Source organism: Notamacropus eugenii, chromosome 7 (assembly GCF_028372415.1).
Source record: "Notamacropus eugenii isolate mMacEug1 chromosome 7, mMacEug1.pri_v2, whole genome shotgun sequence".
NCBI classification, from domain to species: domain Eukaryota; kingdom Metazoa; phylum Chordata; class Mammalia; order Diprotodontia; family Macropodidae; genus Notamacropus; species Notamacropus eugenii.
In genome coordinates, this window is record NC_092878.1 from 87,581,422 (window position 1) to 87,608,348 (window position 26,927).

General features: G+C 39.2%; 1 protein-coding gene and 1 pseudogene across 2 annotated transcripts in view; both read left to right on the forward strand.

The window, feature by feature from the left end:
- The window catches only part of GALNT7 (polypeptide N-acetylgalactosaminyltransferase 7), a 197,346-nt gene that overhangs the window by 19,495 nt on the left and 150,924 nt on the right, over positions 1 to 26,927 (forward strand). The gene's annotated exons all lie outside the window — the stretch shown is intronic.
- LOC140515078 (U6 spliceosomal RNA) lies at positions 9,490 to 9,590 on the forward strand (annotated as a pseudogene).

Consider the following 26,927-nt stretch of genomic DNA (forward strand, 5'->3'; position numbering starts at 1 on the left):
ATCTTCCTTCTTGAAGTTGAAAGCCAGAAGTACTTAAAGCAACTAGAAGCTCAAAGTTGGTTGACAATTGAAGCAAGATCCAGTGCACTGCTTGCACTGGGTGGGGCATTCATCCCCACCAATGAGGAGAGAGTCCCATACCAATGGATTTTGGGACAGGGGTGACATATATGTATGCATGCATGTACTATATACATAATACATGCATGCATATGTACATACATACACATTTTGTATCTTGAGCACATCAGCTCTCTATCTGGAGGTGGGTAGCATGTTTCATCATGACTCCTCTGGAACTGTGGTTGATCATTGTATGGATCAGAGTTCCTAAGTCATTCAGAGTTTAATATTGTTTTCTCTGATTAGACCATAGATCCGTTGAAGTTCAGATTATCCATAGATTTTTGAAAATTCAGTCTTTTGTCTTAGTAGGAGCTCTTGCATAATGAGAAGTTTGAAGAAAGCAAAAAAAAAATAACCCACAAATCTAAGTCTAAGCTCATGGTAATGAATTCAGGTTTCCTGGGGAAAATTAGTTGATATTGATTATGACACATGTAGTAGGAAAATAGGAGGGTATGTTAGTGTATTTGTAACTGGGAGAAGAGAAGAAAGAATGACTCTTAGATTCCTGGAATAAGTAAACTTAAAGAAATTTTACTGATAATAATAGGTAATAATAATAAGTAATACTTATAGAGTGCTTTAAGGTTTGCAAAGTTCTTTTAAAATATTATTTCATTGGATCCTCACCACAGCTCTGGGGAAGCAGGTACTATTAAAAATAATTTATGTAGCATTATAGATGGGCATTTATGTAGCACCTACCATCCCTGTGCCAGGCACTGTGCTAAGTGCTATGATTATCCCCATTTTTTAGATGAGGAAATAGACTGAAAGAGGTTAAGTGACTTGCCCAGGGTCACATAAGCTAGTAAGTGTCTGAAATTGGATTTATACTTAGGTATTTCTTACTCTAGGTCCAGGGCTTTATCCAACTGATCCTCCAGGCCTCTCATTTTATGGAAGAGGAAATGACTGTCCTAAAGTCACAGTGCTAGTAAAATTGATTAAGCCAAGATTGGATGCCAGGTCTTCAAATACCCAGGCAAGTGCTCTTCTCACTAAATTTAGGTTAATTTTTTTTTTTTTGGTTGGTAGGGGCTAACATCACTGCCTTCCATTCAGGAGAGTGAAAAAGGCAAAGTAAGGCCCAAGTACAACCCACCAAGGCCATCAGAGTGGGAGGGCCAATTCTGGGCTTCTTAGCTGTTTAATTTGGGGGCTTTCACGTTAATCAAGCTCAATAATTTCCTATAGGTCCTTTGACAGTATTTCTGTACCTATTTGGGTGGCCCACATATCCTGTTTCTATGACTTACCCTTTTGACCTTGCAGTTCCCTTTCTCTGCTGGGCTTCTGTAAGGGCCCTGCATGAAGACGCTATTCTGCATTATGAGTTTCTGACCTTTTGCCTCTAGACCTCTCAGTCTAACTCAGATTTTTGACTAATCTCATTTTGATCTCTGCTATGCCACAAGATGAACTCCTCACTCCTCCTTTGTACACTGAATGAAAGTCCCAACAGTAGATAACCAAACTGGAAGACTCTCATTGTACAGAATAATAGAGAAAAAAAAATTTTTTTTAATTTAAGTGGAATTTTTTAAAAGTAGCCATGCACATTCACATCCCCCATAGAAACTTATGCTTGATTTTAATTTTGTTGTATCATATATTACCACCTACTCAAGGCAAGAGCAGACTGATTTTTTTTTAAAATGTGGGCAGCTACATGTCTCTATTTTTACAATTACAGAAGTGTACATTGTGGTGCCATAGATAGGACATTGGCCTAGAAGTTAGGAAACTTGAATTTTAGGCCTAACTACAGCTTTATGATGCAGTCTGTGACTAAATTTTTTTGTTGTTCAGTCATTTTCAGTAGGGTCTAACTAACTCTTTGTGATCTCATTTGAAGTTTTCTTGACAAAGATACTGGATTGGCTTGCTATTTCCTTTTCCAGCACATTTTATCGATGAAGAAACTGAGGCAAACAGGGTTAGGTGATTTGCCTAGGGTCACATAGCTAGGAAGTATCTGAGGCCAGATTTGGACTCAAGAAGATGTGTCGTCCTGTCTTGCCCAAGGTCCCACAACAAATAAGTGTCAAATGGTTGGGATTTGAATTTCTGACTCCAGGGCTCTTCTGTCTTTCTCAACACTCTAGAACACTTGGATAGGATGTTCTCAGTGATGTATCATAACTGGTCATTCCAGGTGTGAAATGGTGAAAGCATTAAAAATTTAGGGAGCTGCATTTAGAGAGCTACAGGTTTTTGCAGCTTGGTTTAGAAATATGTTTTGCAGATTTATTCTCTGCCTGTCCTCTTTAAGGAGGAGACAGTAGCCCTTCCAGCTCAAATGATAGTTTGGCAGTGTAGGGGTTTGAACTAATTTTGACTATTCTTTCATGCAGAAAGTACCCAACCTTGAGTCAGGGAGCCAGAAATTTTCTAACTGAAAGAGGAGCTGCCCTCTGAAGGACTTGTTTCTACTGTGAACTTCCTCAACTGTTACCCTCACACATCTCACAGTGTTATTTCTGCTTTAAGATATTTGAGTCTATTGAATTTCTTTTCCTCTCTACCAGGAAGTTAATGGGTTTAGTCACTTCTCAAAAACTATGAAAAGTAGCAGCTGATCCTGGCATTTAAGCCTAACCTGCCTTCTCCACCCCCCACCCCCCCATCTTGGCTCCAGACTTTCTTTTCAAGCTTATCTCCCACTAGTCTTTTATAAAGCCTCTTTTCCAGACAAGCCATACTACCCATCAACCCATGTTAATCCATCTCCCACTCTGTTTATTCCTTGGGTCATGTTAGTACCATGAAAGTCACACAGGCTCTCTCCGTGCCTCTTCCCCATCATCTCTGATTGTTGAAATTAATTAGCTGGTCAAGTTTACTTATTGCCAGGCACTGTGCCAGGGATACAAAAAAAGGCAAAAACCAGTCTCTCCCCTTAAGGAAAGACTAATGGGGGAGACTGTATTCCAAAAGTCTTAGTGCAGTTAATTATTGTTATATATTAATTAGTATGTTAGCTTAATAATGGTGCTAAGACTTTTGGAGAGCTGTATTCTCCAATTATATGTGTGTGTGTGTGTGTTCACACTTACAAGATACTAACAGAAATTAGGTGACTCAAGGGGATAGAGCATTGAGCCTGAATTCAGGAAGAGCCAAATTCAAATCCAGCCTCAGACAGTTAACAGCTACATGGGCAAGTCACTTAACCTCCCTAAGCCTCAGTTTTTTTCTGTAAAATGGTTATAATAATAATACCTACTTCCTCAGGGTTGTTGTGAAGATCAAATGAGATTATATTTGTAAAATGTTTTAGCAAACCTTACAGCATTATATAAATGCTAGCTGTTTTATTATTATTATACAGGAGAGATAGAAGACTACCTTAATTGGGAACACTCTAGCAGCCGGGAGGACCAAGAAAGACTTCCTAATTGAGTTTATAAGGAAGTCAGGGCAGCTAGGTGGTGCAGTGGATAGAGCACCAGTGCAGGAGTCAGGAGACACTTGATACTCCCTAGCTGTGTGACCTTGGGCAAGTCACTTAACCCCAATTGCCTCATCCTGGGTCATCTCCAGTCATTCTGATGGCTCTGGAGGAGAAGTGAGGCTGGTGACCTGCACAGCCCTCCCTCACTCAAAACAAAGTCAAGTGCAAGTCATGTCATTATTTCTCTGATGGCATGGTCTTCTTTGGCAGCAAAGGACGAACACACATAAGGAAGCCAAGAATGCCCAGGATGTGAGGGAGAACAGTATTACACATATGAGGGACAGCTGGTGTAAATGCATGGGGGGAAGAGATGGGGTATGGTGTGGAAGGAATAGCCTGCCTGGATCGCTGTGTGTGGAAAAGAGTAAAATGTAACGAGTCGAGAAAGTCAGGGAAAGGCCATGTTATGAAGCACTTTAATTTAAACACAGGACTTTACAATAGGGAGCCACTGGAGTTTGACTGAAGAAATGTGATGTGGCCAAACCCAACTCAAGGGCTTTTCTTTCACTGAAACCTTAAGAACTCCCAGTAGCTGAGAGTGAACTCTCCCCCCTGAAATTTAGTATGCTAGTTTGGGGTTTGGGTTTTACATCCATGATAGGATCCTAAATTGAGATGAAACAGAGCCTTAGAGTTCATCTGGTTACACCCCTCATTTTATAGAGGAAACGACTAAAGTATAGAGAGAGGTGTTAAGGACTTGTTTGGAGTAAGATAAAAGTGAATAGAGCTGAAATGCTTATCCCTTGCTATCATCTGTTCTGAGTTTTCACAAATCTCTTCTCATGCATCACCTTTGTTTACACCTTCCCCATCCCCAAGTTCTAATCTGTTTGAAGTGGAGAACTATCTTAGTTCATTCACCTTTGTATTCTTGGTCCCCCTGGCACTGCCAAATTTTCTTCCCTTTCCACCTCCCCAAAATGGCATGCAATCCAATGTAGGTTCTACATATACATTCACATTAAACATATTTTCACCTCCCTGCTCATCTTTACCCTCCTGCAGATGATTCTCGAATTGTCCAAGCATTTCTTTTGCCATGAATTTCAAGTTAAAAATCACATATTTTACCAGTAGCAGACAAAGCTCTACTAAGTTTCCAGGTCAGCTTTTTGGTCTGTAGCAAGTGGTTCATAGTTACTGTTTAAAAAAATATTTCTTTAATCAATAGGTGTCAATAAGGAAGGAACTGGAATTTGGATGGAGTGCTTTCCCCACCCCTCTTCACCCTTTCATCCCTGTCAGCCTCTCAATTATGCTTGTGACTTTTCTTCATTGGTTCTCTAATACTTTATATCTTACAGTTTATAAACACTGCCCCCATTCTCAATTCAGTATTCTTAATGTACTTTCATCAGGGTCATCTTAATTGTTGAGAAAGATATTATTGAGAAACAGTTCAAAGATGCTGTTATACTCCCAGTGATGCATTGTTTTAATAGTTCTGGTGAAATTTTAATGAAAAACAATTACATTAAATTACTTTAGGAAGCTATCAGGGAGATTTGAATTGATGCATTGAGATGGTCTGGGCGCAGTGTTTAAAAATAAGAGAGAAGCATGGGAAGATTTATATGAAATGATGCAAGGTGAAGTAAAGAAAACCAGGAAAACAGTATACACAATGACTTCAACAATGTAAATGGAAAGAATAAGAGTAAAAGAAACTAAAGCTGAACACTATGTAATATAATGTTCAAGTTTGGCCATGAAAAAAGAGAGGAGAAAATGCAACTGCTTCCTCTTTTTGCAAAGATGGGTTACTCAGTGGATACATTGGTTAATTTTGCTGAACTGTGCTTTTTCTCTCTTTTTTGTTAGAAGACATTGCTTTCTGGGGAGACGAAGAGGTAAAATTGGAAATGAAGGTTATTTTAAAAATTTATATACACATACATATATACATACATATATATTAGTTCCCAATTCTCTCCTTTACTCCAGTCCCTCCCCCACCTATTAAGAAGGCAAGTAATTGTTATTCATTATACATATAAAGTCATGTAAAACAGGAAATAAAGATGATGTAAAAGCAAAAGATAAATACAAATAAAAAAAATAAGGGAATTCTATTAAATTTAATTCAGTAAACATTTATTAAGCTCCTACTACCATGCTAAATTCTGGGGATGCAGATTAGAAAAAGAAAGTCTTTGCCCTCAGGGAATTTATAATCTATAGCTGAATCTGACCTTCTGCCTTCTGTGAAGGATAATTTTAGGAGGAATTTATAACTCCACCCTTCAGCCTTCTAATCTGAGAGAGGAGACCAAGGGAGATCGTATCTGAGGCTTAGTGATGTGATTAGAAATGACCATTTTATCCTGGGAAGGTCAGCTTTTCCTGTGATTCACTGTTGGAAACGTGATTTTTATCAGTCAAAATGACCTTAAATAAGAATATTACCATGTACTTTGCCTCTACGCCCTAAGGACCATGAGACCTCCCAGATTTGTAGCTGAAACTTTCCATAGGTGGTGTCTTGGCCATTAGAATGTGAACTCCTGGAGAGAAGGAGCCTTACTTCTCTGTCGGTATCTCCAGTGCTCAGCACTGGGCTTTTCACATAGCAAGTAATTAAAAAATTCTTTATTCCTTCATTCATTCATTCATCTTGGGGGAGGAAGAGGTGCTGGTTGAAAAGGGCTGGTTGACTTGGAAGAAATAATAGCTTTATTCCTCAAGCTCTAGTGGGTGTAGCTTCAGGAATTACTGGGCCTCTCAATATAGTTTCAGGAAAAACGGTTTCAATTGCTTGTTTTTTGCGCAGCATCATAAGCCTTCATTAGGCTCCTGGCATGATTGGAAAGGAGCATCATTCTGCTGCCAGGCCAAAGGTAAGGGAAGATATGAGGTTTTATGTTGTACTTCGCAGCAAGCCTCTCCTAAAATCCCTCCCTTGTCTGAAGGCCTTCTCTCCCTAGCAAAAGCAGCCTGTGCTTGTATTCTTTCGTCCTGATCCAAATTGGGTTCTCTCCATCCTCGATGAGTGAGTGGAATACAGAACAGAGAACCTGCTGTTGCTTTATAAAATTTGTTACCATACATACCCCAGATCTGGGGCATATACTCACATGCGTAACCATGCCTTCATGTGTACACACAAATGTACATATATACATCCCAGCCCTTATATTTATACATGTAGATACACACAAAATCTGGAACACATGGTGGGGGTGGGGAAGGAAAGAATAAAAATTTAAATAGCACCTACAACATGCCAGGCACTGTGCAAAGAACTTTACAGATGCTATCTTATTTCATCATCACCACTCTGCAATATTGGTGCTGTTATTATCCCTATTTTACAGTTGAGGAAACCGAGGCAAAAAAAGTGCCCAGAGTCATGCAGCTAGTGAGTGTCTGAGGCTGGATTTGAACTTTCTGACTCCAGGAAACACTCTATCCACTGTGTCACCAAGCTGCTTTCTGGCATACCTTACCTTATATTAAAACAATTCTAAGCCCAATCATTGATTGCCCTTGCTCTAAGAGAAGGTTCTTTCAGGAGCTCTCATACTTGGACAGTGACATGTACAGGCTTGGGGCCAGCCAGCTCCTGGGACCTTAAATAAATCCGTACCTCTACCAATATGGGTCAATATCTCTGCAACTTATTGTCTTAGAGAGTCTGCCTAGAGCGGAGATGTGAAACACACCTGCCAACGTTTCTAGTTTCCCTCCAACCAGATTAAAATGTAATTGGGAAATAGTCAGCAAATAAATAAAAACACAATATAACATAGATAAATGTTTAATTTGTGGTTTTCTAAGGCATTCTGTGCCCAGCAGAGGTCTATTTCTATTAGAGTTTGACACTACTGAATTGTAGAGGATGGAATCAGTCAGTAAACATTTATTTAGGGTCTACAGTGTGTCAGGGACTATGCTAAGACTGGTGATACAAATGTAAATACAAAGATGGTTCCTACCCTCAAAGATTTAAAATCTAATGAGGTAAGACCATATACCAAAAACTACATGGTGGGGAGGTGGGGTAGATGGGCAGGTAACACCTCTGATAAACACTGACTCATCTAACTTCTCAGTGTCTGCTGGCAGTTCTCAGTCTCTAAGTGGAATAGGTGGAGGGACTTTCTACAATGGAAATTTTTAACATTAATGAAGTCACAGGCTGAGAGCACCCCTTCCCCACCTCAAATCCTTAAATAAGATTGGCCTTGGAGGAATAGGGAATTGGAAAGAAAATGGTATGATCTCCGTCTATTCTCTCACTCACCCTCTCAGCCCCTCTCTTGCCAAAGAAAGCTAGGCACTACTGGTTCCTCTTGGTTTTCCTACTTCTAAATTCTTACTTTCTAAGTTTCCTACTTCTAGGCCTCACTGAAGATGGGAGGGACTATGTTGTTCTGGAAACCAGTGTTCCCTCTTCTCCTCATCAACCTTGAAACCTTCTACCTTTTCTTACCTTTTTTTTTTTTTAATGTATTTAAAGCAAGTATGAGGCAGTAATATGTTAGAGTATCTGGGTTAAGGACTTCTTTGCCAAAACCCATCCTTCCTTGCCCCACCCCGTCTTGTGAATCTTGGGTCTTCAGAACTTAATAGCACCTTATAGACTCTCCTCTATTCTCTCCTCCCTTTTGCTTAAATGACTCCAGAAATGCTTGGTTTGTCAGTATAGAAGTAGCTATAATTATAGTCATTTACCCTGAATTGCTCACTAGTTATACCTAATTATCATGTAGCACAATAATGATTATGCATATCATTCAATATGTGTCAGATTAACCTGGTTCTAAGTTTTATTTTATTACAACACTAGGTTCAATCTAGGTTTTCTCAATCTTCATAGTTGGGTCTTAAAACATCATAGGGAATTCTTAAACCCCCAGGACCTCTGCCCCCCACTTCTCTGCAGTGGTGATATATTAAATGTATGACTGTAGGTTGAACTGTTTTCCATATAGTATCCAGCAATCTGTCTTTGTTTGGAAGATGGCCATGGTTCATATTGGAGATGCTTAGGGTCAAGTAGTGCTGCCAGGAAGTTAGGCAGAACAGTGACTGAGGTGGGCAGATTAGTAGAGAATGTTTCCAAGTCTCTTTTATTTACAAGCCAAATTGGCAGAAAGTCTCCTTTCGTATTTGCTTTTGGTGATTGCCAGCCTCTCTTAATAGAACACTCCTCAAACATATCCAATGTGTATTTAGTTTATTTATATCTTTAATTTTACTGCCCTGGGACTTTTGGAATGATTTCTTCCATAAGTTAGTCATTACCTGTCATGGAAACTTTGGGTTTTGGCCCTAAACTACTTGCGTTTGACCTGGAGTACATAGTACCTATTTTGGAAATTCTGAGCTTTTCCAATAAATCTACTTTTATCCTATTTTTTTATTATCATTTTCTTCATATCATAGATTTAGAGCTAAAAGGTAATTCAGTGGCCATCTCATCTAACCCTCTAATGTTTATAGATGAAAAACTGAAGCCCAAAGCATTTAATCATTAATTTCTTCCTTTTTGGACTAGAAATTTTATATTAATGCTACTTTTTCTGAAAACCACTCCATTTCCTTTGTCATTTTGGCTGTCTCTCTTTGAATTGTGTTTCTTCCTATTTTATAAGGCCCATTCACTGTATTAAAGTTGCATTGGGGGGGGGTATTATGAATGAAGGCCAAAAGTGACTAGAAAATTAACATAACCGCAACTTGGACCACCTTCTAGAATATGTCATCCTCCAAGCTCTCATTGTAATGAACCTTTTAGATTATCAGATTGTCAAGCGAGTTGTGTCCCCCAGCACCTGACATTTGCTAGTGGTAGACACTTTATAAGTATTTGTTGATAGACTGGTTTGGTTAATTTAGGATTCAAGTTGCAGGACAAGGATAGAGGAATTATTTGTTAAACTTACCTGTCCTGAGCTTACTTCACCAGCACATACTAAAATTGAAATGATATATAAAGATTAGCATGGCCCCTGCACAAGGATGATAAATTTGCAAAGTATTCCTGTAAAAATAAAGAATAAATGAACTTGCCCATCTTATGTCCCATTCCTGCAGAGTTCTATTTATCCATAGGAATAGGCTACAAATAAATTAATTTTGCCTCTTTTAGGTAATAACTTCATTGTGGAAGAGCAATGCCTTAACTAGAAATATTGGGAAATGATGAGTAGATTAGGAGGGGAGATATTTTTGGCCAGTTTTCCTACTGTGTTACCTTGGGCAAGTCTTTCCTCCTCTCTGGACCCACGTTTTCCCATTTGTAAAGTGATGTGCTGGGACAGGATAATTTCTAAGATCATCATCTTCTAAGTTCATCCTTTTTGAGGTGCAGCATCAAATATGTGTGTATGTTTGCTAGTGTTCTGCTCATCTCTAATAAATTTCTTGATGATGCTTTGCATTTTGTTGCTCCCCAGTGAAGAATCTCTGCTGATACTAGTTCCAGTGCTAAAAGACTATGCTAGCAGAATACAAATCCTGGCAAACCCTGCCAAGCTTTGAGGACAGACCTGGTGAAAGAGTTAGGTCTGCGATCTGAGAACCAGTCCAGCTCAATTCAGAAATGTTCATTGACCACAATGGGAGGAATTTCCCTACTCACACCAAACTACGAAGGCCACTTAATGTCCTTGATATAGATGCAAACTTAGTCCTTTTGGAAATAAAGAAAAAAATATGGAGAGAAGTGCCCAGCATGGTATAGTGGAAAAAGAGGATTAGCTCTGGGATTAGATGACAGGAGGTTCAAATCCCACTCTGATGTTTGGGGGATTAGCTGGCCTCAGGCCAGTCACCCTTTCTGTAAAATGAGAGGGAAGGAATAGATGATCTCAGAGGTCCCGGCAGTTTATGAATCTATGATCCTATTATTAGTAGTGTTACCTCGGCAAATTGTTTCATGTTCTTGGGCCTTATTGTCTCTTTCTATAAGACTAGAACAGATTATCTCTAAAGTTCCTTCTAGGCATGCCTTTGTACAATAGGGTTTGAATCTAGCACCCTGGGTGGCTTTGTTATCAGAAAAATCCATACGAAGCATTAAGTTGTTAAACAAAATCCAAACCATCTGATCTCTATTGTCATGGTTCTAATAACCTCTTGCAGCATTTATTATGAACGTTTAAAATAATACAACATTTTGTGCATTCAGCCCATCACCATAGGACTTAATCATTCAATAAAGCAAATTAGATTTTGAATAGTTAATTTCTGCTTTTCCATTTTCAAATGGGTTTAAAGTTCCGTTGATAGTTGGAATTTGAGAACTAATTAAAATGCTTTCTTACCTGTTAAGCAAATTGGCCTTCCTACTCTGTTTTTCCCTTATTGTACTTGGTTAGGTTACAAATAGTGGTAGAACATGAGAAGCTAATGGAGGGATAGAGGAAACTAGCAGAGCAAACTAATTAGGATTTATATGGCTCAGCTTTTGTGCAACATGCTAATAATGTTATAAAGCTTTTCCCAAATGATACTTCACATGCTTTAGATTGTTTTGAGGTGCTGGAAGGGGGTGGGGCAACTAATGTTTTTGTTTGTCTACTCAGGAAGACTGTGTAGTTGCCTAGGGGTTAATGCACAACATGTTGCAGTTTTTTCCCCCAAATGTCTTGAAGGCTGTGAGGAATTGTTCTTGCCAAATTTTTCACATTCACAGAAATACTCTGTGGCTTTGAATGTAAATTCAGGAACTCAATATGTTCGGGTACAAGGGAAAGATGGACTGATTTTCAGTGATATTAGGATACTAGGAACTAAGTTTGAATACTTGAGTTACAGGTAATTTCCAATGAGTACATGTTTGAGACTATATCCTCCTATAGGAACATCTGCATCTGGACTTCTGAGATTTTTCAAATGGAATCTTTGCAAAGCTCTTCTTTATTTTGTGTGTATGTGGCGGGGGGGGGGGGGGGGTGGGGGGGGGGCGTGTAAGAAGGGGAAGAAGTTTGGATATCAAAGATAGCCTTAAAGTGTATTGCAAACCTAAGAAGTTTGGCTCAGGTTTTCAAAGCTAAATTTAAATTCTTTGGACCAGCTGGAACCAGTGTAGTGCAGTGGAAAGACCACTGTATTTGGTGTTAGAGGATTTGGATTTGAATCCTAGCAATGAACTGGATATGTTGCCTCCATAATCCCTAGGCCAGTGATTTAAATTCCCTAGGCCTCTGTTTCATCCTCAGTACAATAAGAGAGTTGGTTAGACATATAAGAGCCCTTCTAGTTTTGATCCAAGATCCTGTGACTTAATAGGTCCCAAATATAAAGTCCTTTGTTAGTTCTGGGTAGAGCTAACCTGAAATTATTTCAGGTAGTATGCAGTTACGCCTGGAAAAAAGTGGCATGATAGCTATTTCACTCCTCTTCTGCTAAGATTTAACTCCTTTCCTGGTGATTGGGGAATGCAGGTCATGCTATTAAATTATGACTCAAGAGAGGGCATCCCAAAGGTGGATTTGGTCTAGAATAGCTTGTGATTCCTTCCATATCCATAGCAGAGAACCTGGAGCAGGGGACTAGGTTAGTTCTGGTTCTGTATTGGGTAGATTCTTTGGTCTAGGGCATTCTAAGCCTGCCCTCCCCACTCCCCAGATTAAAAAAAACTAGAACATATTGAAGACCTTCTTGAGTGCAATGGAACAGCAAAGTATTTAAAGCCGTAACAGTGACATCCAACAATAATGCATTATTGGTGCAGTATGTGAACTATAGCTGGAACTATGTCCAAAGGGCTATACAACTGTGCATGCCCTTTCATCCAGCAATACCACTGCTAGGTCCGTATCCCAACACTAAAAAAAAAAATTTACAAAGAGAGAAGAGGACTTATTTGTACAAAAAGATTTATGATAGTTCTTTTTGTGGTGGCTAAGAATTAGAAATTAAAGGGATGCCCATCAGTTGGGGAATGGCTAAGCAAGCTGTGGTATATGATTGTAGTAGAATATTATTTTACTATAACAAATGACAAGCTGGATAATTTCAGAAAAAATCTGGACCTACATGAACTTACATGATGCTGAGTGAAGTGAGTAGAACCAGGAGAATGTTATACACTGTAACAACAAAATTGTACAATGAAGAATTGTGAATGACTTAGCTGTTCTCAGCAATACAGTGATCCAAGACAATCCCAAAGGACTAATGATGAAGCATACTGCTGCCTCCAGAGAAAGAACTAAATACAGACTGAAGCATGCTATTTTCACTTTCGTTCTTTTTCTTTTATTTGGTTCTTGTACAAAATGACTAATATGTCAGTGTTTTACATGATTGCATATGTATAACAATTGTTTGCTGTCTCACGGTGGGAGGGAGGGTAAAAGGGAATTTGGAGTTCAGAACTTTAAAACTAAGTTTAAAAATTTGTTGTAATTGGGGGTAAATTATATTAAAATGTATATATATATGCGTATATAAATAAATGAGGATAATTGCCCTTTAATAAAAAAAAAAATCCAAATCAAATTGTAATTTATCTCTCAGCACTGTTGAACCTCTAGGTTCAGAATCGATCAGTGAGCTCTCATTAAATTCCTACTACACAGTATATGTCAGGGACCATTTTGGCATCACCCATGCTGGGGTTACAAATACAGGATGAGAGGCCCTCCCATCAAGGAATTTGGATTATATAGTAAGAGACAGCACGGATGGATAAGTATATGCCAGGTAATTTTGAGCAGAAGACATGAGCAGCTTAGAGAGATTAAGAAAGCCCTCAGGTAGTGAGACCTTTGAAAATTTGGATTGCATTTTGAAGGAAACTGGAGGTCCTAGAGGCAGAAATGAAAAAGGATGCATGGTAGTCATGGGAGACTTCCATATAAAGGGACAGACATGGGATGTTACATGTGAGAAGGAGCCAGAAGACTGATTTAGCTAGACTGTACAGTGTGTGAAAGAGAAGGATGTATCATAAGCTTGGAAAGATGGGCTTGATAGTAGCCTCTGGAGTTTATTGAGGAGATGAGTAATATGGGGCCTGTGTGATAACTTTGGCAGCTGTAAAAGAGACATTGGACGGAGCAGGGAGCCTGGATGCAGGGATGCCACAGGAAAGGAGAGGACTTGACCTAGCATTTGGTCATGTGAATCAGTAGTGGTTAGGAGGGGCTGGGTGCCACATAGGATCAACAAGATTGGATTGGATATGGAAAGAAGGAGGAGTCTAAGATGACTCCAAGACTGTAAAGATGAGTGATTAGAAGGGAGATTTCCCTAATGGATATAGAGAAAAGAATTGTCTCCAAAGTGAATGACAAAGTGACAAGAGGGAGTTTCACTGAAACTTTTTTAGTGAATAATCTGTGACCCTAAGACATTCCAACTAATGTATTTAATTTATTAGAAAGTTAAGAATTTTTGTTCTATAATAATAATAATATAATTATTTTATTATATGTTAATATTATATAATTATTAACTATTAGAAACAGTTAATTTCACACTGAATTTTGTTACTCCTCCTTAAAAGGCTTTCAGATGAAGCTGACTTGGTCAGGCCAGAGAAAAGAAATTTTTGGTTCTTGTTCAATCATGTCCAACTCTTTGTGACCCCATTTGGGGGCAAAGATCGGCAAAGATACTGGAGTGGTTTGCCTTTTCCTTCTCCGGCTCATTTTACAGATGAAGAAACTGAAGCAAACAGGGTTAAGTGACTTGTCCAGGGTCACACCACCACTGGTTGGTGTCTGAGGCCGGATATGAGCTCTGGAAGATAAGGCAGGGGTGTCGGTTTATAATGAATAAAGACACCAGAACTGATATGGAGTAGTAAGAAATGCTCCATGTAATAGGTATGTGTTGGAGTAAAGAGAAATAAAAGACATTTCCCCATATGGTTTCAGTGGACTCTTTAATGAGAACAAAAGGTAAAACATGGTTCATGTATTGAAGGAATAGAGGTAGGAGACTAACTGGCTTCAAAGCAGTGAAGGAAGACCTCATTCCTCTAGGAAATCTGCAGTGTTTTGGAGGAAGGGAAGCAACAATTCTCCAAACATCCCCACTTGTCAGATATTGTTGAAAAAGTGTTAATGGCTGCATGAAACCACCTAAATTGACAAAGGTGGCACGTTGAATCAACTGCCTGACTTGTAGACTGGAAGATCAGAGTTCAAATCCTGTCTCAAACACTTATAACTTATGTGATCCCAGACAAATCTCTTAACTTCAGTGTTAGTTTCTTCGTCTGTAAAAGGAAGATAACAGGATATATTTTGTAGAGTTTTTGTAAGAATCAAATAAAATAATAATATAAGAAAAATATGTTTTTACAAACCTTAAAGTGCTATGTAAGTTATCATCATAATGACATGTCTTAAATATAAGGATGTTGTCTCTTATGATAGGATAATGATATATGTGCATAAGTATAAGAACTTTACAAACCTTGAAATACTATGTAAGTGTTATTATTATCATTGTCCTTACCATCATTGATTACTGAGATAGGATCATAGAATCACAGATTTAAAAGTGAGAGATACCTTAAAAACTATCTTAGTGCACCCCTCACATTTTATACAGGTGACTTGCATAGAGTCACACACAGGGATATGAACCCAGGTTCTCTGAGTCCAAATTCAGCACTCTTTCCGTGCTGCCACATTGTTCATAGCTGGTCCAAATAATTTAAAATCAGTTACCTGTGGACAAAAGAAAATCATGTTAATATTTCCTAGTCTTCATTGTGTGTGTGTGTGTGTATGTGTGTGTGTGTGTAGGTGTGTAGGAGGCTTCTGGAAATGGAACACATGCGGGGAGCTTGGAAGTGAACTTCTCGTTTCAGATGCCAATTCTGTTTTCTGTTCTGAAAAACTTTTAAGAGAACTGTTTTTAAAGAGAGACTAACAAAAATATTAGTCCTCAGAACATTCTTTTGGTGACCTTTAGCTGGTTGGTGGCAAGTGGAGGTTGTACATATAGCAGGAATGCCATTAAGAATTGGTCCTTGAAGCACTTTCAAAAACTAGAGTTCTGATGGGAAATGATTCTATGCCCCTGTGATTTAAAGAAGTTCCAGAATTTCAGAATATCCTGAAAGACCAAGCACCTTTCTGCATCAATTGGTCCTTCTAGTATAAGTAGTGAGTGAAATGAGGTAAAGATGAAGTGCCTTGTGTAAGCTTAATGTCTGTAAGGAACTAGAAAATGCACAGTTCTCAGCATAGGTGGGAGACCCAATACCTCTCTTCCTGCCGTTAAGTTTCTCTCTTTGCAAGGTCTGGGAAGAAAGCCCAGTTTCATAGGTTCAATCACCAGCTCTGTGAAATTTTATTTCCTCCTCAGCTAAGATAGTATTCTTGACTGCCTCTGCAATTTCCTGGGCTTTTAGCAATTGTTTACAGTGTATGAAGACTGTGCTACTTGAATTGTATTATCAGGTCTTCCTGGATGATAAAACAAGGAATGTTCACATTTGGCTGTAGGACTGTAGGGGTTCAAGTGGAGGGAGAGAGGGAGGGAGTATTGTGATAATCTCTGGCTCCAGACTTAAAATGATAGCAATTCAGATCTCAGTCGGTCAACAGAAGTTGGATCCCGTCCTAAAGTATTCAGGTAAGAGAATAAGCTGATCATTTCCTCCCTTCTAAAACATTTCATGTTTAACGGGATGCAAGGTAACCATATTTCCTTGGTTTTTGTCTATGAACTTTGTGAAATCTAAATCTATAATTAATAAGTACTTATAATTTAAGCTTAATTATAAAAAATGTTTGCTCTTAAGCTTGGGAGGTGTGGTGAACTAAGCTGATTGTTTTTCTGTACTGCCTGGCAGCACCAATATGGTGAGTCCCTGGGAGTTGTTGGGTGAGGAAGGAGAGAGCAGCTACCCACTCAGATTGGAAATGGAGTGGATCAGAGTTTCTATACAGATCTGTATTGGGATCTAGCCTATGATTGACTGCTGTATATCTAGCACTGGTAAGATAAAGAAAGACAATATAAAAAAAAAAGATCTAATATTGTAATAGTTTTATTTGTCTAGAAAATGTATGTGTAGCATATGTAAAGTAAAAATATCGCTCCTGTGAGTGCTGATAGATAAGGTCCTAAAAAGTGTGTGTGTGTGTGTGTGTGTGTGTGTGTGTGTGTGTGTGTGTGTGTGTGTGTAGGGGGGTAGGTTTTGTTTCTTTGAGTATATTTTAGTGTATAATAGTTAAACCTCAATCAAAAGTACCACTGAGGCAGAATCTAGAGAGGCTGCACTACAGTTTGATATAGAAAGTCAATCCAGTAGGAAAAATGTTATTGATTTGTCAGGAAAGGGATAGGGAGTTGTGAGTCAAGAGAGGAGAAGGAGGTAGATGTAGAACCACTCTGGAATGTTCTAATAATGGACCCTGGAGCCAAGGCCTTGACAGAGCAGAAAATCGATGACTGTGGAAAGAGGTAGAAGCTGAGTAAGGGACAGGGAAGGGAATGAAGGGGTCAGAGGCTGCAGGCAGGATGAATTGAGTGGCTTCAGTGTGGAAGGAAAAAGAGGGGCATAAAGGGTGAAAAGATAATGAGAAGCTGCCATTTATATAGGACTTTTAGAACAACGTAATGTATATTATGTCATTTAGACCTTGCCTTCATACCTCTATGAAATGAACCTTATAGTGACCAGTTTTACATATGAGGTCTCAACACATTAAGGGACTCATCCATGGCCACACAGCTAGTAAGTATCAGAGGCAAAATTCAAACTGATCCCTCTGGAATCCAAATCTGGTGCTCTTTGCACTGAGCCACACTCCTCCCACAGATAGAGGGAGGAAATAAGCTTTTCTATAGCACCTACCATGTGCCAGGTGCTTTTTACAAATAACAGATATGATCCTTACAACAGCCCTTCAAGGTAGGTGCTGTTATTAGCCTCCCTGTTTTTTTGTAGTTGAGGGAACTGAGGCAGAGATAAAGTGATTCATCCAGGGTCACAAAGCTAGTAAGTGTCTGAAGTCAGATTTGAACTTAGGTCTTCCTGACTCCAAGCCTGTAGGCTGCAGCTCTATCCATTACTTCACTCTAGAGTACTAAAAGGCTATCCCAGGCTATTAAGGGAAGGGCTAGAAACCTTGGCTTTCAGTGGATGGAAACTTTGAAGTTAGCTAGTTCAACCCTATCTGAAGAATGCATCCAACATGCTAGTGGTCATCTCTTTTCTCCTTGAAAAAAAAAAAAGTATTGTTTTCTTCCCCAAATTTCTCCTTTCCTTTTCCCCGTTTTTCTTTTCCTTTGACTTTCACTACCATTTCCCCCAGTGAGGTAGACTCAAAATCTTCAAGTCTCCATTGATTGTTCCCTCTCCCTCTTTATGTACATCCAAATTGGTTGCCGCAGTTTTGGGATTGTATCCCTGAAATAATTATTTCTGGTCCTTTCTTTCTGTTCCACTGTCTGCTTTCATTCCCTCTCACCTGGACTGCTGCACTGGGATAGCCTCCATGCTGATGTCCATCCTTGACACAGTTGCTCTCCCTGCCCCCAAAGCTTTCATTTTTTCCCTTGTACAAAGGGTGTACAAGTCATGCTTAGTTCTACAAATAGGAAAGTATAAATATTGTTATCATATAATCCAGGGGTATTATTTATTCCTTAATATTACTAGGGATGGGACCTGAGAGTTCAGTTGGTAGACAGAATTCCTAGATGAGGAGCCTCCCTCTACCAAGGCAAGTTGGTACTTTCTCTGGAATTGCACCGAGTCACTCAGCCAGGATGGATCAGAGAGGCAAGACTTGAGTCCAGGGCTTTCTGGCTCCAAGGCCAGCTCCCTGTTTCTTTTACTACGCTGCTTCTCATAATCATGATAATAAATACTTGAAATATTGGGCCAAAATTACTAGGGCTTTATTCTTTTTTGTTTCTCTCATATCACACAATTAAAAATAAGTCAACAACCACTTATTAAATAAATGCCTACAAAACAAACAAATAGATCAAAAATTCTTTTGGCTGGTTTGTGAGATTCCTCAATCTGGTTCCTGTTCACCTCTCTTTCTTTACGCACTGCTCCCTTGCATGCAATCTCTGTTTCAGCCGAGCTGGAGTAGTTGGCCAGTACCTTCCTGCTTTGTATGTGCCATCTCTGGATGTGGGGTAATACTCCTCAACATCTGTGCTTTTTTAGATCTTTCTTTTACTTCAAGATGCAACACAGGTGTTTCCTCTTATTCTTTGAGGCTTTCTGAGTTGACCTATATGATAATCCTTCCTCTATCGGTCACTTCTTTTATTATAATTTTACAACCATCATCAACATCATTCCAGGTATCCCAGAAATCTTAGAGCCGTTTTAAGCTATAATAACTTTAAAATTATAAATGCAACAGACTTCAAAGGATTTTTTGAAAGTTTGATTATTTGAATTTCCTTTATACTTAGTTTTTGAATTTAGAATAATTTCTAATTTTAGTTTTAATAGGACATGATTCAATGTCATTATGTGTTGCATATGTGATAATTTTTATTTGACTGATCGGTGTGAGGGAGGTGTTCTGATCTGCCTCCATTAGATTTTTGATTCGTGTCAGAATGCTTATGAGTGCATCAAAACCTCATTCTTAGGCTGATCTTCAGACTGGGATTACAAATGCAATCCTTTCAGGCACCAAGGGACCACTGATAAAGTTAAAAAATTGACTGGAATGAGATGGATAATCAAGATAGAGATTATCTAATATTTATCTACAACATAAAAAAGTGGTCACATTTAATAAGAAACATATCAATATTTAAACATTTTGAATAATTAACCTTTCAGATCTTGGGTTTTGTGTTTTTGTAAGTTTGTAGCCACTTCCAAAGTTACTAAAGCTTTAAATTGCTCTAAGATTTTGGGGGCATCCTGTAGTTTGTATGGTATTTGATAGTTTAACAAACCATTTTACACATAATGTCTCAAGAGGTTCTTTGTGGTGATTCTGTAGAATAGGCAGTATAATGATCATCCCCATTTTATAGATGAAGAAACTGAGGCTGAAAAAGTTTTCAACTTGCCAGTGCCATGAAGTTACTAAGTAGAAGAAACTCCCTGGCTTTCTCATCCTAAACATAGAGCTGTCGCTGGTTGCTTCATTCTTACGAATTGATCTAAATTGATCTATAAATTATCTCCTGCAGTTCTAAATTGTGGTCTTCTTGAAGGCAGGGGCTGGCTTTTCACCTTTGTCCTAACTGCATTTGTTGTACATAAGTGTGTGTGTTCATCCTTTGCTGCTGAAGAAGACCATGCCATCAGAGAAATAATGACATGACTTGCACTTGACTTTGTTTTGAGGGAGGGAGGGCTGTGCAGGTCACCAGCCTTACTTCTCCAGAGCCATCTGAATCCAGTGACCAGATATTCATCAGGATGACTGGAGATGAGGCAATTGGAGTTAAGTGACTTGCCCAAGCTAGTGAGTGTCAGGTGTCTGAGGTGAGATTTGAACTCCTACACTGGTGCTCTATCCTCTGCACCACCCAACTGCCCCTCCCATACCTAAGTGTAGGTGTTGAAAGGAATGGCTTAATGTTCTGGCCTCTGGTGATATGTGGAAAGTCTCATTACTTGTTTTTAGAGCAGCCCTTCAGACAGCCACAGTGTCCCTCTCCCACCTCCTGAGTTTTTTCTTCAGCTCATAGGTGGCAGGAAAGAAAAGAAAGGGGCATGCCTGCATCCACTACTCTGACCAAAAGCAATCTACATATCTTCATTACTGTGGAAAATAACACAAAGGAAATGATAGGGCTAAGCCAGATCTGTTAACTGGTTATAGAATACCATTTATTTTTCTCTACTTAATTCAGTTCTTTCCATTTGGTTCTCCATGAGAAAATGCCTCCTGAAACAGAAACACTTGACCTTTTGGAGTTTTTAGATTGGTACAGAAATGAATTGGGAAATGGCTTACTTTAGTTTGTCGGAAAATGAGAGGGAGATAAATAATGGGACACAAAGAGTTAGATTGGCGGACTTGTAAGGTTTCTGGCTTGAGCCACATCCTGGCTGTGCTGCCAGCAAGAGTGGCAGATGGAGTGCTGGACTGGGTACCCCAAGACCTGGTTTTGGAGTCCATGTCCTGACACTGTGTAGTTCTGTGATCTTGGGTAGATGACTGGCTTGGGTGGTGGACAGAGTGCTGCCTCAGTTTCCCCACCTGTAAAATGAGAATAATAATAATAGCCCCTACCTCCCGGTATTATTGTGAGGATCAAATGAGTATATGTTGGAAATAGTTTGCAAACCAAAACATAAAAGCATGATATAAATAATTGTTATATTCTTATTAGATTCTCTGAGTCTCAATTCTCTAATCTATAAGATAGGGGTTAATAGCACCATGTACCTTAATAATACTGGGCTTTTGTGTGGCATGTACTCTGTAAAACTGATAATACCACAGAAACATGAGCTGTTGTTATTATTCAACTACATTGTGCCCATTTAATCTGAAGTGGGAACAAAAGAAAGGGATTTTAAAGGGTTATTGTAGGCTCCCATTTATTGCCCTGCATGTAGCTAAATAGAATTTATTAGTAGCTATATTTCATATACATGTATTATATATACTATATACATATATGTATTTATATGCTACAAATACATGCTTGAAGAGATTTGGGGTAGAGGATTAGGGCTAGAGGTTTGGGGTTCTGGGACTCTGAGATTGCCAAGGTGGAGTCACCTGGAAGGAATTCACACATTCAAATCGTCTTTCAGTCAAGAGACAGTTTATTATAATGCCCATAGAAGTGGGCAAATTTTCTTTCAGGGGAACTTGCACCCTAATGGGGGTGAATCTAGAACTTATATAGAAAAAGGGGCATGGGAAGGGAATGCCAGGGATGCTAATTAGATAATCTAAGAGTCCAGGTGTCTTTGGGAGCTATGGATGGGAAAGTGTAGAGAGTATACCAGACACTGAGGGAGAAAAGACAACTTTCTGTTTAACAGTCAGAGGCATGGACCTTGGGCAAGCAAGCACCAGAAATAGATCCTTGGGCAAACACCCTGGGTAAGACTCCTTCAGTCAGTATCACTGTCTCTGCCCTGATAAGAGGATTACAGAATCAGGCTTGCAACAAGGGAAAATTTTCTCTTAGGGGATTGGGGGCCTGGGTTACTTAGGGCTTTTGGGGGTACAGGTCCCACAAGCCTATTGAGAATGATAATGTTTAAGGCCCAATTCCTGAGCAACAATTCAAGTGGATTTTTTTTGGTGGGGGGCAGAGGAGATGGACAATCTTGAAAGGAAGGGTCAAGTATATAAAACATATTACATATCCCTAAAACAACTTTAATAACACATCTTTTCTTCTGTCATTTTTTGATCCTTTGTTTATTTCTCTTCTTTGCCCACCACCTTACTCTTCTGGGGGAACCTCTACATTGCGTCTGGCTCTCCTGATGGGTGCTTGGCAGCCCGCACCACTATTTCAGGAAGGGTCCCAAGCAAGCTTCACATCACTTGTGACTGGACTCTTCTCCCTTTTCCTCCTCACCTCTAGCTTTGCCCCCAGCAGATATGTTTTTTCCTCTTCCTCTCTCCTCTCCCTTTTTTTTTACCTTTCTCCATTAGAATGTAATCTGCCATCTTAGATAGTAATATCTCTAACCAAAAATTTTAATACCAAAGGTAGAAATCATAGAGAAGGAATCAGAGGATGTTCTAGGATGTGAATCCTTCATCGAGGGTGAGGGAGGATCCTCCTTCCCTTCCCATCTAGCCAAGGGGGATTATGTTTTCCCAGGCTGTTAGCTCCCAACTTGGAATTAGAATGACTTTAAAATCCTGCTTCAGGATTTTACTTACTGTATGACCCTGAACAATTCATTTAACCTTATGGCACCTCAGTTTCCTCATTTGAAAAACGGAAATGTTGGATTTGATGACTTCTGAGGTCTCTTCCAGGAACCTACTCCCCGGTAGGAATCTAACTTGAACAGAATCTGAAGTAGAAGGGATGCCTGAAGTCACTTAAGAAGCCTTTGTCTGAAAAGGTATCTCTCATGATATTGCTGACAAATGGTCATTCAGTTTCTCCTTGAAGTGAGGTACTTATTCCACACATAGCATCCGCATTGTCTCCCGGTGTCATCTTGGGGTTAAATAGTCTTAGTTCCTTCATTGTTATGCACTAAATATGCTGACCTGGAGTCAGAAATTCAGACACTTTCTAGTTGTGTGACCCTGGGCAAGCCACTTAACATCTCTGTTTACCTCAAAGGTAAAATAGGGATAATAACAGCACTTACCTCCCAGGGTTTTTGTGAGGATCAAATGAGATAATAATTGTAAAGCATTTAAGCACAGAATCTAGCCCTTCCTTTCCTCTCTTCTCCCACTAAGGAAATAATGGTCACAATGATCCTAAGAAAAGTTTACTTCTCCCTTAGAGAAAGAACTGACATTTGGCTTTTTACGTGAGAAGGGCCTCTTAGCAAACCATCTCTCCTTTCCAGCTCTTCTTGCAGGTCTTTGGAATTCATCTAATTGCATCCTGTTGAAAGTCACTCACCTGTTGCAGCATGACAGCTTTTAGCTGTGGTTAAGGTAGCTAAAATGTCAAGCCTTTCCATTCCATTACAGATGTCCCAGTTCCCTTTCGATTCACTCAGGTTTGAAGACAGCAAGGTTCGTCTAATCTTCATTTAAAAATCTATCAGTTGTGTACGTGTTTGGCAAATGCACACCAGCATTCCTCATCTGTTTTGTCTTTGCAGCGTTCTCATTCATTAGTGCTTTAGAAATTTATAGACTGCTGTTTGTTTTTTTTGAACCAAAATAAATGTTACTTAACAATCCCATTTCACTGTGGGGAATCCTAAATAGGGCATTGATATGAGAGAGCTGTCAATCCCATACCTCCTGTTTTAGGATTTCACAGGCAAGGTTATAGAGTATGATCATTTGAATAGCACATGGTTTCTGGAGCTTGTCTACAGAAGCTTTATTTGAAATGGTCTTTATTTGGGTATAGTGTGACCTTTTATGTGAAATCTCTCCTGATCCCCTCAAAGTCTAGCTCTCTCCTTCCCCAACTGACTTGTGTTGTGTCTTCTCTTTTTTCTTTATACTTATTCTGAACACACATGTGTCTCTTCCATTAGAATATAAGCTTGAGAATAAGGATTATTTCATTCCTTCTATCTGCATCCCCAGTGCATAGCTGCTTAGTACTGATTAAATGATAGCATGGATTAGGGAAAGCAGATGTGTTACAGCAAATGTATTTTACAAGATAGACAACTGAAACCAGAGCTGGAAGGTATCTCTAGCATTTATCTAGTCAAACTCCCCTCATTTCATAAATGGAGAAACTGAGGCCTGAAGAAGGCTCCCATTTGATCTTATTGTCAAGCTCATCACCTCCTTGGCCTTCATCTTACTTATCTACTAAAGGGAAACCATAACACTTGCCACTGGCTGCCTTACAGGGCTGTTGATAAACCTTTACAAACATTACTATATAAATGTGAGCTATTACTTATTACTTTCGAATACTTTTTTGTTTTGTTTTTTTGGCAAAGAGCAGGAGATCTCAATGTATGGCTCCGTTCAGTGTAGAAAAATCCCTGGTGTTGATGTTGTTATTCAATTGCTTCAATATCTGACCCTTCATGGCCCCATTTGGGGCTTTCTTGGTAAAGAAGCTGGAGTAGTTTGCCATTTTCTTCTCTAGTGGATCCATTTTGTCAGGTAGTCAGAGGTGAAGTGACTTACCCAAGGTCACATGGCTAGTAAGTATCCAAGTCTGGATTTATTCTCCGATCTTCCTGACTTCAGGCCCATTGCTCTATCCACTGAGTCACCCGTTGCTTCTGTTCTGATGTTGATACAGGTAAATAATTCATCTGGGCCTTAGATTTAGGCAGTTGCCTGGGTCATGGCATTGTTAAGTAACCTGCCTTTCTGGTCAAATAGCCAATTCTCTGTCAGAGGTGGGACTTGAACCCAAATATTCCTAGCTTCAAGTCTGGCTTTTTATTTACTAATGCTATACTGTCCCTCTTTTATCATCATTATTATAGATCATCACTGTACTACTGAAAGTACTATATTGTACCAAAGATAAGAGTTAAAAAGTATGTTGCAACATGCATGCTTCTTTTGTTTGATTACACACAGTCAGAAAGAATAGGCCAGAGGAGGCAAAGATAAAGGAATATTCTAGCTGTCACTTAGGAATCCACCTTGGAATGAGGGGGAGATAGCCCAGGCTTCAGAGGGTCATGGAGTCTAGAGGAGACAGAAGACAAATTTGAAAAAGCTGAACAGTTATAGGTGTCGAGATTAACTAGAAAAGCAATCAGTTTAGAAGAAAGCTAATTGGGTTATGTGTGAGCCATATATTGAGACAAAGCAGCAAGTCATTTTCAGTCTACGAGCTGTTTGAATACCTGTTCTTTGTCATCAGTGATGGAATGCCAACTCTAATAGGCAACTGTGGATTTGTTAACCAAAGAGAAGCAGTGCATAGTGGGCTGATGGGTCAGTTAGGGCCAGGGAAGGGAGGCAGTGAGGTGTATTGATCTTGGATTAAGAGAACTCAACTCTTTGCCTGTAGCTGCAAATCCTAGAATTTTTGAGCAGCTTTCTGATTGAGGATGCCATGGTTGATTTCTGTGCTTGTACAGACTTTTTTTCTGCTGATCTTGTTCTAATTGATGGTTTGCAGAAATGCCCTGTGTATATATGTTTGGTGTAATACTTCTGCAGTAAAGGGGTGCTAGCATCTTTTTTTCTTACCAGTTCTTGCTAGGGTGGGTGTGTGGAGGTGCTAATTATTGTAACTTTTGCTTAAAAGGTAGCTCAGGCATCAGCAGGCTGTCAGGTGATGATGTTCTTTGGCAGATTTTGGAGTTTTGGGACAAGTGGAAGCATTACAGCAAAGCAGATAGCGAATACTGAAATTCTGCCAAAGAAAAATGAAGCAGATCCTCCTTTTGTGAATTGCCCCTGACAGAGTCAGGTTCTGTTCATTCTAGCAGGTTGCTCTGGAAAGCTCAGGTGTGATCACTGCTTTTCTTATACTAATTTTACCAAACATTTATCAGGCCCCTTTTTCTGTGAAGTTTGGATTCAGTCAAAGGGCTGCACCTGGAGGGGTCACATGTGGCCTCAAGGTCACAGGTTTGTCATCCTTGGAATGCATTTATTGAGGCAATTCTCTTAAGACTATAAAGTTCATTTTTATTGTCCAGAGAGTTCCTTCACTGGAAGGGTCCAAATACCAACAGATTTGGTACGTTTCCAATCCAGCCAGATAGGATGCTGGAGTTAGGAAGACTTATCATCCTGAGTTCAAATCTGGTCTCAGACACTTCCTAGCCATGTGGAAGCCTGGGCAAGTCCCTTAACCCTCTTTGCCTCAATTTTCTAATCTCTAAAATGAGTTGGAGAAGGAAATGGCAAACCACTCCAATATCACTGCCAAGAAAATCCTAAACCCTATCGTGAAGCATTGGACACGACTGAAATGATTGATGCTTACATCTCGGTCTGGGGTGTGTTGGAACCAGAGCCAGTTGTTAAATTTTCAGAAATTAATAATGCAAATTAAACTTTTCCGGAGACCTCCATTGTTAATATAGATTATGAATTATAACTAATAATATATAAATATGTAATTAATATATAAATAATATATATTATATATCAGCACATCTCTGAGCTAAATGATGATGCAGTGGATAGAGCTCTGGACTTGGTCAGGAAGACCTTCATTCAAATCAGGCCTCATACACAGCTGTATGATGTTGAGCAAATCATTTAACACTGATCTGTCTCATCCTCATTCTTCATGCGTAAAATGGGTATAGTAATAGTACCAACCTCACAAAGTTGTGAGGATAAAATGAGATACTATTTGTAAAGTATTTTGTAAACCCTAAAGCACTGTATAAACACTAGCTGTTAATTATCAAGAAAATGTTTGCAGGGTACTCTATTAGGTCGTAGAATACAAACATGAAAAAGAATAATACCTACCCTTAAGCATTCTGGGGGGAAAGAAAACATATACATGGAAGTATTATATAAGGTTGGGTTCAGTAAAGAAGTATAGACAAAGTCGTGGGATCATGGATTTAGATCTAGAAAGGGACCTTGTAGGCTAATCCGATCCCCTCGTCTTATAAATGAAGTTGTTATTAGCAGAGGCCTCCCTTTGTAATCTCAGGGATTCTGAGGTGGGTGAGAGAATCTTGTTTGGAGGGAATAGGAAGTAGACCATTTGTGTAACTGATGGAGGAGTAGCATGTAATAACACTGGAAAGGTAGCATAGGACCAAGTTAGGAAGGGCTGTTAATGCCCCAAATTTGCCTGGAGACAATAAGGATCCACTCAATTTTTTTAAACAGTGGAATAATCT